This window comes from Tiliqua scincoides, chromosome 6, assembly GCF_035046505.1.
Source record: "Tiliqua scincoides isolate rTilSci1 chromosome 6, rTilSci1.hap2, whole genome shotgun sequence".
NCBI classification, from domain to species: domain Eukaryota; kingdom Metazoa; phylum Chordata; class Lepidosauria; order Squamata; family Scincidae; genus Tiliqua; species Tiliqua scincoides.
Window position 1 is genome coordinate 65,958,760 of NC_089826.1, and position 13,817 is coordinate 65,972,576.

Sequence of the window (13,817 nt, forward strand, 5' to 3'; positions counted from 1 at the left end):
CTGCTTCCCCAGCAGAACTAGATTTGATGAGCTTAAGCTGCAGGACGGGAGATCTCGGCTGAACATCAGGAAGAGCAGTTTGACATTGGAACCAATTACTGAGGGGTAGGTTCTCCGGTGCTGGAAGTCTTCAAGAAGAGGCTTGACAGGCACCTTTTGGAGAAGCAGTAGGGGCAGTTTTCCTTATTCTAGGACAGGGTTGGTGGACTGGACAGCCTTGAAAACCCCTGTCACAGGTAAGTTTGTGTAGGGGGTTAGAGAGAGGTAGGGCGGGGTAGAACAGGGTAAGGGGTAGGTAGAGAGGGTAAGAGATAGGGTAGGAAGGTGAGTGGATCAGGCCCGGGAAAGGGGTGGATTCAGCAGCAGTGGCACTCACCAAATCCTAACCCCCCCTTCCTGGGCCTGATCCACCTTCATGGGTCATCACTGGTACCAGTCCAAGTTGACCCACTGGGCCAACAGGGGCTTACCTGGGGGAAAGGAGCACATTGGTGCCACTACATCACTATGCAGGAGTTAGGTAGGATTGGGCTGTATTTTTTTTATTATTCTACTTCATTCTATAGGTTGGACAGATTTCCGTGCCTGCCTGCACTTTGAAGATGGTTGCTGTATTATTTATTCTGTTTAAAGGAGTTTATGAGAATTCTCTGCTCTTGTGAACACCGCACCCATGACTCAAATGCAATCCATACCCCCCCCCCCATACACACCCCTTAAGCTTAGTCTATGCTTGGGAGTAATGTATTCCGTATGGTTTCCCGTGAGAATGTTATTTTGTTTTGGAGATGAGATCTAGTATAAACACTAATGACAGCTGTTACTGGTATACAGAAGGACTAAAGTATTATCTGTTAAATCAGCCAGGTGAATTATAACCAAAAGCCTCTTTCCTACAACACCCAGTGAGTGCAGCTATACCTATGAATCATTGTTTTGCAAGTTATCAGATTACCCCTGTCAGCACTTGTCAAGGAGCATTCCTGACAGCAGAAATGAAGGTTATGTCAGAAGAACAATCTCATTATGAGGTGCCAGCCTTTTGAATTCATTAGAGGGCATCATCATAAAAGACTGAGGCTTTTCTCAGGTATTGAGAAAAGAAAAAGAGAAATCTGTCCTCAGATATCTTTAGGGCCCAAGTAATATTTGTTCTTGATTGATGCTAGTTTCTTCTGGGTTATAAACAGACCGTGTGTATGCTGGGATCTCGTGCAAACACAGAAAATGAAAATGTTTCATTGGTTATATAGTCAGCTTCTTGAGAATCTCAGACTTCCGGGGACTGGCCTCCGGCTTTTAAGCCAGATGCTAACCCCCCTCTGGAGCAGTCCAGCGTTATACCAGGCTGCTCAGACCTGGGCCAGCAATTTAGTTGGTGCAGATCCAAGTAGCCCCACTGGGGTGAATGAAGTGTTACTCAGGGTAAGGGGATAAATATTCCCTTACTCCGAATTGAGCTCCAGCCACCTCCACCCCAGCAGTGGATATGTTGCAGGCCATTTGGCCTGCCTATTCCTGCACAGGATAAGATTAGGCTTCCCAACAAGTTTCTAGTCCTTACGGTTATATATCCCTCATCTACTGCAGTCCTCATTGCCCCAACATATATGACTTAAAGTGCAATCCTGATGATGGCTTGACTTGGTGCAGGCCCCCTGCACCGGTTCCTGAGTGTCACAAACAAGCCTTAAGGCTCATTTGCTCCAACTCAGGAGTCAGTTGGGCCAGCACAGAGGCCCATGCTGGCCCAGGAAGGCCAGATCCAGACCCTGCATTGGCCTAACAGGGTATGCTTTTGCCAGGTGGCCCAAGAGTGGGAGAGGGTGGTGGCAGGGGTTGGGAGGGGCAGTTTTGGATGGGGGAGGGCATAACAGGAGGTGCATCAGCCAGGAGGGGGGGCCAGGATTGACCGGAGGGGTTCAGGCCAAATCCTATTCCCCACTCCTGGACCAGACAGCCTTATACAGGCTACTAAAACTTGCACCAGTTGAATAGCTGGTGTAGGTTCGAGTAGCCCCATAGGGCATGCTACAGCTCGACATGGGGTAAGGGGAAATATCCCCTTACCCGAGCTGACCTCCAGCCTTTACCTATTTTCCACTGGAGACAGCACAAGCCACTGAAGCCTGTCTGTTCCAGCGCAGATTAGGATTGGGCTGTCCGATCCATGATTCAAAACTGTTTTGATTTGACTTTACAGGTGGGGCCACATATCTGCAGATTATATATCCATGGATCTGGCTCAACACGGCCCCCCTAGACCCCCATGGAGCCAGAGTTGGCCCCACCACAGCTGCTCTTTAGTCACCACCGGAGGGGTTTCTGAAGCCTGCAGAGGCAGCAAGTGCGGGCTTCAGAATGGCCTTTTTGGCCAAAAAGACTCTACTTTCCGGTTTCCTTCGGGAAACCAGAAGTGATGTTTTTATGCCATAAAAGGCATTCTGAGGCCCAGGGAAGCCCCTGGAGCACAGCTCCAGTCGCCCCTGGAGGGCTCAGGCAGAGTCAATCATAGATTTAATTATCCACGACATTTGGCATCTGTGGAGGATCCAAGAATGGATCCCCTATGGATACCGAGGCCCCACCTGTACTCTCAGTACAGTATATTTGTAAAATTTATGTCCACTGAGTTTGTGTATATCTTCTGATTTTTTAATTAGAACAGCAACACATAAATATATTAATATTAGCATACACCATACTGGTAGTTCAGATCAAACGTAATGATCTTGACAAGATAGCCAACAGAACAATCAACAATACACAGCCCAATCCTGAGCTGCCTGGGGCGCCCAGGTTCGGCGGCATTGAGGAGGGCTTCCGCTGAATCCAGCGCCTCCCGTGCTACCGGGGGAGGCGCCTCGGGAGAAGAGGACATTTGCCCCCTTCCCCCAAGTAAGGTAAGCAGCCCCGCAATGGTAAGGTAAAGGTGCTCGAGTAGGGCGCGTAGCCCTTCACGAGCACCCTGGATCCCACAGAGCAGAGCTTTAAGGAATCTACCTCCCATCCATCCCCCAGGCACGCCTCCCGCCCGCCCCCCTCCCCGCATCACGCCTCCTCCCCGCCCTCTCTCTGCTCCGCCGGCATCCCCTCTCCCTGGAACGCCTCCTCCCTGCCCCCGTCCCTGCCCCTGCCTACCATTCTGCAGCCCGGCGGTCAGGGAGACCACCGAGCCGTGGAAGCTGGGCAGCCACCCCATGCTAGCCCAGCACCGGCCGGCGCTGGGCTAGCACGGATGGGAGCCCGGCGGTGAGCCCCGAGAACGTGCCTTACGGCACATTTGCGACTGTGCTTGGCGGCACAGAGCCGTGCCACCGAGCACAGGATTGAGCTCTCAAAGAGCATGACTAAAAATGGCATCTTAGGTCCTTTCATTGCTGACAACTTTTTACTGAAGACTTAAATAAGTATTTGCAACTAGAAAGCAAGAGAGACAAGAAGAAGGCATGACTTTTCCCCTCCTAATTCCCATGGGACTGCCTGAAAACCAAAACAAATGAAGTGGCCCTTCTGTGCTGAGTCAGGCAGTTCGCTCCTGCTTTGTGTTGGATGCATAGCCCAACCTGATCTTTTTCATCCCCTGTGAAGTGATGCAAAGAGCTAATGAAATAGTACAGCTTGACTGTCACATCTACAGTGTCTACCAAAAGAGCCACAGCTGAGGGAACGCAATGCATAGAAATCCCACAGGGTAGCACGTGAGACTGCTGTTAAAGATGGACGGGGGGGGGGAAGGGGGAATGACAGGGTAGCTTGTAGCATTCTTTTTTCATGGAAGGCTACAGGGATGTAGTTACAATGCAAAAACAAGGCCTTTCTTAAAGAAGATGACTATCTGGTGTGCTCCCTGGGGCATTTGGTGGGCCACTGTGAGATACAGGAAGCTAGACTAGATGGGCCTATGGCCTGATCCAGTGGGGCTGTTCTTATGCAAAGTATGGTGGTCAAGACTGAGCAAAGTTCTTCCCAAGGAAAAGACAGACTTCAAAACATGTGCTGGGCAGTAAACAGGGATGATCACCACACATTTCCCACCTTCCTGATCTTCTCTTTAATAACTGTGTCGGGGGGGGGGGGGAAATAGCAGCTGCACTTTCATCCTACTACAAAGCTCCTAAAATGCATGACAAGCACATTTTACCCAGCCTCCAACTTGTGGAATCCACACAAGAATGTATGCTCACTGTGCACAGTTTCAGTAATATGTGCATTAATCCTTCAGCAGCTATAGCTAGACTTGGGAACAATGGTGATAACAAAATAAAAACATATAACACCACTTTTTCTTTTTTAACAAGAATGAGCAGAAAGAAAGAAAGAAATCCCAAATCTGCAAAAATACAGAACCATTTTTATTTGGTTCTTCTTATTTATTATTTAACGGGGGGATGCATGGATAATGACTGTGGTTGAATCTGCTGGCACTATACCACCTATATCACCCACCTAGTATACTTTTAATGTGATTATAATTTACAATGATAGAAAGGCGGTATATAAATACCAGTTATTATTACACAGGCCTACAAAATTGAGGGTCAGAAAAGTTTCTCCCAAAAGTTATGGTGGTTTGATATGAATTTGGGGTGCTCATTCAAAAAATGGCATCCGTTTTGCCCTGTCACGTCTAGTTTTGGAGACATGGCATAGCCTCATTAGTGAATGGTTCAAGCAGCTTCCTTATGAGGAAGCTGTTGTGTAGGCTTCCTCATGAGGAAGCTGCTTGAACCATTCACTAAAGAGGCTATGCCATGTCTCCAAAACTAGACGTGACAGGGCAAAACGGATGCCATTTTTGGAATCGGCACTCCAAATATACCCAGGAATTGGTGTAACGTTTAAGGAAGCAAAATGTGTATTGACCTGTGTTATTAATTAAAATGTCAGTTTTGAATAAAAACACATAACACTGTTTTCTGCACTTCTAACTTTGGAAAACACAGAAATTCACCAAAAAATAGAACTGATTTCCCCCCACCTCAACCTATAGCATGTACACGTAAAAGCTTCAATATGGACATCAAATTTCATTGTGCAAGGATGATCCTTGCAGTACTGGGAAAAGCTCTCTGTGCACACAATGGGAAATCAAATTTCCATGTGCCTAACAGGGAAAACCCTAGTTACACAGACCTGCTTTTGTGCATCAGAGATGCATCAGAACCAGATTCGGGTTCTGAACCAGAATAAATGTCTTCAATTGGAGGCACAGGTTGAGTGTCATTATTACTTCTTCGAAGACTTGAAACCTGCCAACTTGTGCCCAACAGATGAATGGTCCGCATTTATTGATTTTCAAGCAAATGGCACATCAAAGTCAGTTGCATATTAACATTTTTGAAACTATCTGACAACCATTCCTCTATCAAATATCTTAACCCATTTCTGCCTAGTCCACAGGTGTACACATTTGATTCCTGTTGTGTATATGCAACTCTGGGCAGAAATGGTTTAAGCTGCATGAAATATGTGAATACATTTATTTATTCACATTTTTATACCTTTTTAATTTTTTTATTCACATTTTTATACCTTTTTAATTTTTTTATTCACATTTTCATACCAAAACATTTAATGTTTTGATTACTTATATTTCCATTTCCCCCACTTTTCTCTTTTTTCCTTCAACATGCAATTTCATAAGGATCACATGTATGTCATGTTTCTCCCCCCCCTTTTCTTTTTATATAAAATAATAAATAAAGCATGAAAAAAATTACATCTTCAAAGAGGGTCAAATTTCCCCAGAAAACAGTAGGATCACTTGTAGGGCTTCGACCATTTGTGCAACTGCACCAAATTTGAAACTGTACTGACAGTCACTTAAAAAAAATGTGCATCTATCTGGTGTGCTCCCTGGGGCATTTGGTGGGCCGCTGTGAGATACAGGAAGCTAGACTAGATGGGCCTATGGCCTGATCCAGTGGGGTTGTTCTTATGTTCTTATGAAAAGCAGAAAATTGGAAAAAACAGCAGGGGAGAAACAGAGCGAGAGGGAGGGAAGTGTGTGTCAAGAAAGGATCGATTTAAATTGTTGCACAGCTGGCACCACACCTGCTGCTGATTGCAGCAACCCCTGAAGAAGAAAGGAGAAGAGAATGATGAAGTACCTGGAGAAGATGGTGCAAGGAGTCTGCAAGTCAGTGAGTTGCCCACGGCCACCCTGTAAGCCTCAGGAATTTCAACCAGATCCAAGTCAACTCACTGCTGTTCACTAGCTGCACAGGCTGCCCTCTTCTCCTTTCTCTCTGAAGCACCCAAGGTTCTCAACGTGTTTCGTATTCCACATGAAGACCACCACCCCCAAACCCAACCCGCAACATTTCTGTCAGTGTGCTGCTCTGAGAAGTTCACTTAGCTATATCAGCCTGCTAAAAGAAATATTTTGGAAGCAAAGGTTCAATGACTTATGGATCAGTCCTATCCAACTTTCCAGTGCTGATGCAGCCATGCCAATGGGACACGTACTACATCCTGTGGTGGGGCAGCACTCATGATAAGGGCACATTTGTTCCCTTACCTTGGGGCTGCATTGGTGCAGGAAAGTTGGATAGGATTGGACCCTTGGGCCACAGATGATTCACAGGTGAAACTGTATACCTCAGGTTGGAGGAAAGGCAAAAATGTAGCCTGAGGGTTTCGGTTTTCCTGACTGTAAAGCAGTGTTTCTCAAACTGTGGGTCAGGTGGTTGTGAGCCAATTTCAGGTGGGTTCTCATTCATTTCAATATTTTATTTTTAATGCATTAGACTTGATGCTACCATGGTATGTGACTGCATTTGGGGAAGTTACTGCATTTGTAACTTTGGGGAAAGGTTACAGATCTGTACTTTTAACAAGCTACTGTATATATTCTTTTAACAATGTTGGGAAACAGGACTTACTCCTGGGTAAGTGTGGGTAGGATTGCAGTCTAGAATTGTGAAAAGTGTTCCTGCTTGGTGATGTTACTTCCAGTGGGTCCCGACAGATTCTCATTCTAAAAAGTGCTACATATGAGAACGCTGCTGTAAAGAGATGTAAATATAGAGATTGATTCTGGTTTAGCTGCGGGAACCTCATTTAAATTCAACTCTCTTTCCAAAATAGCTCCGCCACCCTTATAAGATTTTGCAGAGATCAAGTGAGTTGCAATAAACATAGGTTGGCATTTGCTCAGGCAACTTACATACATATTAGAAGGAATAGATTCCTAGCTGAGTGGGTGCTGGCACACTGGAAACAGAAGCCTCTGTTTTGGAAAGAACAAAGTGATCTTGTGGTGTTCCAAGATTCTCCTACTATTTGGATTGTTCTGAGAGGAGAACAAGGAAATGCTGGCTTTCATCTGCAACTCTAATCTGCTGCTTGTCTATCAAAGATTATGAACCACAGTGTACTTTATGTTTTTTCTACACCAATCAGTGGTGTAGTGGTAAATTTTGAAGTGCAGAAACACCCCATAGCCCACAGCCGCACTTCATTAAAAAAATCTATTAACTCTAAATCATTAACTACTTTAAAAAATCACTTAAATTTCTTTATCAGAGTTTTCTTCTGACACTTATTTGTGCTTTAGAACGTATTTTATTTCATTTTAAGATCAATATCAGTTCATCCCAAATTCTTGGATTGGGTTCTTGGCAATTTAAAACAAATGTAATGAAAAGAAAAAAGCAGGATTAAAAAAAAAACACATCCCAAATAAATATAAAAGGTCTATGTAGCATGTTTACTCAAAATTCTCATTGTGTTCATCAGGATTTATAGCAAAAGCCCATATGGCACTTCTGAGTAAGTGCAGTAAAGAAGTGCACTTACTACTGAGTGCCATTGTACTCAGTGGGACTTACTCCCAGCGAAAAAATGTATAGAATTGTAGTCTTATGGCCCCTAAACTGAAGCAAAACTGCTATAGTAATACCTCCAATAATGCCAGGGGTCTGTTGCTTGAAAGCCTAAAACTACCACTAAAGGAGACACAATTGAAGAAAGCTGGTGCTGATTGGCCAAAATGTGCTGCTCCCATTGGCTATAATAGTGTCAATCAATGGAGGCTAAAGAATGTTCTAAGTAACATTATCAAAGGTCCAGTATCAGTGTATTAAGATAATAAATTAAGATTTGGCATACAGTATTGTCTTCACAAGGAAGGCTCAGTCTTACCCAGGGTTTGTGGTGCTGTGTTTTTTTAAACCTTTTGAACAAAGTCCTGTCCCTTATCATTCACTGCATTTGAAATTGTACTCAGATTTTTTTTTTAATTCCCAATCAAGAAACAGATGCCCAAAGGGCAATTGGCTCGGACTGTCAACTACAACTGATTCTCCCCCCCCCCCCAACATAACATATGCCATTAAGCCAGGGATATTCTCTTAAAAATTCCAGGATTGCCTTCAGTAGTCCCCTGAAGATTGACTCTAATTCCTGGAGACTCATGCCCTACTCCAGGGATGTCCAAAGTTTTTGGCAGGAGGGCCACATCATCTCTCTGACACTGTGTCGGGGGCCGGGGGAAAAAAGAATTAATTTACATTTGAAGTTTGAATAAATTTACATAAGTTTACATAAATGAATATATTAAAGATGAACTTATATGAATGAATGAAGGTCTTGCAATAGCTCAAGACCTATAAAAGGTCTTGCACAAAGCAAGGCTGGCCTTTCCCTTGCTGCCGCTACTGCATCACAGATGTGAAACAGCAAGCAGTGGAGGAAGCCCTCATCCTACAGCTCACGCAAGAGGTCAAACAGGTGCCTTCATGCTGAGAGCAATTGCGTCGGGCCAGTGTGGGCTCCAGCAAATCTCTGGAGGGCCAGAGGCTCATTGGAGACTGGGGGCTCCCTGAGGGCCGCATTGAGAGGCCTTGAGGGCCGCATACGGGCCCAGGCCCCAGGCCCCATACCCTTCCTTGGCTGTGCAGAAGTGATTGAGCAGGAGGTTAGATCCAGGCCTTTATCTGCACTACCTCTTACCTAAAGAGGTGGTGCAGATTTGGGTGGCAGCCTGCAGATGGGCTGCCTGGGAGTGAGGTTAGAGTCCAGCCTACATTCTGGCTCCTGGCTCCACCCCCTCCACCCCTCCTGACTCCACCCCCCTCCTGGACCCGGTCTGCCTTCCCAGCCCAGTCCACCATGGGCCCACCCACTGTCTGCCCTCCCCCGGCCCTGGCAAACTCACCTTCCACCTGCTGGGGCCACATTTGGCCTTTGGAGGCTGGTGCCCGCCTCCCCTGCACCAGCCTCCCAACTCACCCGGTGGCACCAGGAAGCTGGCGCAGGGGACTTGTGCCAGCCTAGGGTGCGCTTTAGATTGCACCATAATAAACATTACTGTATTTATAAACCAAGGGTGTGTGGGGTTTACAAAATAGTAAACAAAACAGTGTTTGCAAAATAGTAAATGGTTTACAAAAAAAGTGGTGTTTGTGTGGAGTTTACAGAACAGTGCATGCAAAATAGTGCATAAATTATAAAATTACATGCAGTTATATAAAATAAACTTCAAATATCCCTGTAGCCATTTTTTCTAGGCGACACAAGAGGTGCAACTGCCTGTTCAAGCATGGCTGCACAGCAAACCTGTTCTTTGTGTGAACATTGTCAGTGCGTAACAGGAGAAGGAAATGGAACTTTGAATGGGCTTTCTGGGCAACGCAGGGCCCACTTCTTTGTTATAAACCTATTTAAGCCATTTCTGCCCAATGTTGCATATACACAACAGGGATCAAATGTGTAGACTTGTGGGCTGGGCAATAATGGGTTAAGCAACATACACTGTCCATCCCAGACGGTCTGTGGTTCATGAAGACAAAGAAAAAGAAGGGTAGTTTTTGTGCTTGTTTCTGAGAGGGGGATACCAAGGGGACAAACAAAGGCAGAAAATACTTATTTACATCAGAATGCAAAACCTCTACCCATTTTTGAGGAAAGCGGCCTAAGAAGGAGCAGACAGAAATCTAGAAAACCTGATCAAAGCCCCTTCCTGAAAAATCCACATATTCTCTATGTGGAAGAACAACATTACATTGTAATGGGACCAGAGTCGCTTATGCATAAAATATTTGGTCCAGAAGAAAAGGTTAGACTGCTTTGCTTTCGCTTCATTACCAGCGTGGTCTAGACTAGAATGCAAAGCTCTACGTTGGAAACCGAGGACTCACACCCCCTTTCTGCCATGTTCCTCACAGGGAGCTGAATAAAATAGAGATGACAAGAGATGAAGTTCTAGGCGTATTGACAAATTAAAAATTAACCAGTCACTGGGTCCAGATGGCAGCTACCCGAGAGTTCTTGAGGAACTCAAATGAAAAATTGCTGATTTCCCAACAAAAATATGCAACTTGTCACTAAAATCAGCCTCCTTGCTGAAGGACTGGAAAGGAGCCAGCCTGACACAGATTTTTAAAGAGGAATCCAGGGAGAGCCATAACATTACGGACCAATTAGTTCACATCTGCTCTGGATAAAAGGTTGTGATGCATTATTAAATGTAGAATTATTAAAGAGGAGGAAAATCAAACGGTGCTGAAGAAAGTCCAGTCCTGCATGCATTCCTCTGAGCATGTCATCAACTGTTACCCTGCACATGCCCGATCTCGTCTGATCTCGGAAGCTAAGCAGTGTCAGGCCTGGTTAGTACTTGGATGGGAGACCGCCTGGGAATACCGGGTGCTGTAGGCTTATACCATAGTCTTTCGAGACTGAAGGTTGCCAATCATGTCATGTCAGGTCAGGTCATCAAGAAAGAGGTGACCTGGTAGACCTTATATAGTTGGGCTTTCAAAAAGTGTTTGCAAACCCCCTCACCCAAGACTCCTGGATAAACTTGGCAGTTATTAATCAGAAGATTGGTCTTCTTAGGGTTTAGTGACTCATTAAATAAAAAGATTGGTATTACTACCAGTGCCAGGGCTGGCTCCAGGTTTCAGGGGGCCTTCAGCAAACTGACCTCCATTGGCTTCTTCATACCTGGCCAGGTCCTGACAGAGTTGCTCAGCCGTCACTTCATGAAGAATGCAGAGGTGGCAAAAGTGCAGTGGGTTCTGAGGGCCCTGTTCCCTCAGCAGCTGCTCAACTGTGCTGACCCTGACACAGGCCCTGACCAAGATCCACTGAGGTTGTTCACGGATGAAATGATGAGTTGGGAGTGAACAGGGAAATGGCTTAGAGCCCAACCCTGTGTTCCGTGGCACGGCTCCGTGCCGCCGAGCACTGTTGCAAACATGCCAAAAGGCATGTTTGCAAAGCTCACCGCCAGGCTCCTACTCATGCTGGCTGGTGCTGGGCTAGCATGGGGCGATCACCCAGCTTCCGTGGTTCGGCAGTCTTCTGGACTGCCGAGCCACAGCACGGTAAGCGGGGGCGGGGCGGGGTGGGGAGGAAGCATTCTGGGGAGGGGGGAGGCCGGTGGGGGCGGAGAGAGGGTGGGGGGAGGCATGCTGGGTGGCAAGCTGGAGGCGTGCCAGGGGAGGGAGGGAGGGAGGGAGCTCTGCTCCGCAGAATCCAAGGCGCTCATGTAGGGCGTGGAGCCCTACATGAGTGCCTTTACCTTTTTGGTCAGCAGTAAAGTGAGTAGCCCCATTTGGGCGACTGCTTACCTTACTCGGGAGAAGGGGGACAAACATCCCCTTCTCCCGAGGCAGCTATCGCAGTAGCTCAGGAGATGTAGGATCTGGTGGCAGCCCTTTTCGGTGCCGCAGAGCCTGGTCGCCCTGGGCAACTCAGGATTGGGCTGTAAGTTGGTGGGTGCTAGTTACCATAAAAGCCCAAGCAGACTGTCAAGAACTCCAAAATGACATCTCTAGCTAGAACCTCTTCAAACCAGATTCCAAAAACCGGAAGTGAGTCGCATCGCATTTTGGAGCAGTTCTGAGGCATGGAGAGGTTCATACGGGGTCCCCACACCCTCTGGAGGGCCATAGCGACCCCCAGTAAGTACAAAAAATTTTTTGTGTGGCTTTGGCACAAACGTGGCGGTCCTGTCACTGCCATCACCCTGCCCCTTAAGGGGGGCATTGACAGGGCTTCCCTGGTTGGGCTGTTGCAACACCCCAGTTTGGGAACAGCCAATCATAGCCTGTGACAGCCAAACATAGTTGCCAATCACATAGCAAATGAATAGGAAGAAGCTCCCACCACACGACACTTTGAGAACCATGATCTGACAGCAAATCTGCTGTCATTGATGTTCAAAGTACAGCTTGCAGAAAAAAGAATAGGCTTCCTTCTCTGTGCATGCATGGCAGAGCTGGCCACATCATAGCAAAGAAAGGTCAAGTAAATACTAGTGCACAGAATGACAGAGTCCATGCACGCACACAAAAGAAACCAACTGGAAGCACAAGAGAGGGAACATGGCTAGCTGAGCTGTGGAAAAAACCCAGCAAATTCATAGTGGAGCTGGTTTGCCCAATGTGGGGGCAGAAGGTGAGGCAGCGACACCCCACCAGAGTTCTTTGAAAAGTGCCACCACTGCCACAGCCGCAGTTGTGATCATGCAAACACTTACAAACCACATGCTCCAGCCACTCAGACCACATGGGTTGTGAGTGTTTGTGCACTCAGAGCTTCGGCGACAGAGGCAGCACTTTTAGAAGATCCCTGGTGGGGCGTCATTGCTTCACCTTCCACCCCATACTGCGACCAGCTGAACCCAAAGGACCAGGTGAAAGAGGTGGAAGAGGTGAAAATCTCCCATCCTGGTCAATCTGGAGAGGAGCAAAAAATTCCTATCTGGCCCAACATGGCAGTCCACTAGTCTCAGACTGCTACGTTCAGAGTGAGCAGGCAGGTTCCATTCCAGCTGCTCCTTAGCACTGCCAGGCAGGCCAACAGGACTCCCTTTCTGGCTTACACCAATGGCTGCCAGGTACATCACTTAGGGAAGGGACCAGGCAGAGAAGCCATCTCCCGCAGCCATGGTGAGGCCACGTCTATATCCACACCCACTGTTATTGCACAAGTCTAGCTCACATTCCATCGCTCTTCCAATAGCTTTGACAGCAAATGAACAGGTGTCTTAAAATAATGCTAGGATAGTCCAACATAAGTTCTTTGTCTTAGATCCCAATCGAATGGTGGGGGAGGGGTGATCAGACAGCTTAGGAGAAATAAAAATATTTTATATTTACCTCTCTGTAGAGCATCTTCCTTTCAATGGGTCTCCTTAGACCAACGCCAGCTATTTTGCTGATGTAAGTCTGAAGAGAGATGGGGGGCTTGGGGCCAGAAAAATGAGGATAGGACCCTGACATCAGCTGCTGTTACTGAGAGTCACACCCTCCTGCCCCTGAATCAACCTCACAGCCACCTTACCTGTACCAGTGCAGCATATGAGAGCCACTGGTGTGAACAAAGGGCTACCGGCCCTTTGCGGCGGCAGCCCTGGAGCTCACAACAGCAGTGCATTGTTTATGGCATCATAAGAGGACTTGTGATAGCAGACCAGGAGATTTGCTGCCATAAATCCTCGCTGTGATTGGGCTGCCCAACTATGACCCTTCTGAGATAAGGCTCAGTCTTTAACCTGTCAATTTCTGTGCATACGTGTATAATTTTGGTGAGCTACGCAGAATGAAAATAAATGAACATGGTTGTGAATTTTGAAGACTTGGCAATTCTAGAATGGAAACATTTGGTCTTTCTTGTTTCATTGCTTTTTATGATATTCTGTTGTACTTGCCTGGTTTTTAAAGTGTGCTCTGCCCTGGGAGTCTCTTACTGAATGGCAGCTTATAAATGGACACAGTAAAAATATAAAATATAATTGCACTATTGCTGTTTTTAGGCTTGTCAACAGGTTGAGAAATATGGAAACTGTTATTTCAGGGTTG

At 46.5% G+C, this 13,817-nt stretch overlaps 1 protein-coding gene and 1 pseudogene across 1 annotated transcript in view; one reads left to right on the top strand and one right to left on the bottom strand.

Annotated features, from left to right (window-relative positions):
• The window catches only part of CEP135 (centrosomal protein 135), a 115,563-nt gene that overhangs the window by 18,541 nt on the left and 83,205 nt on the right, over nt 1-13,817 (bottom strand). The window lies entirely within an intron of this gene.
• Nucleotides 10,549-10,665, top strand: LOC136656353 (5S ribosomal RNA; annotated as a pseudogene).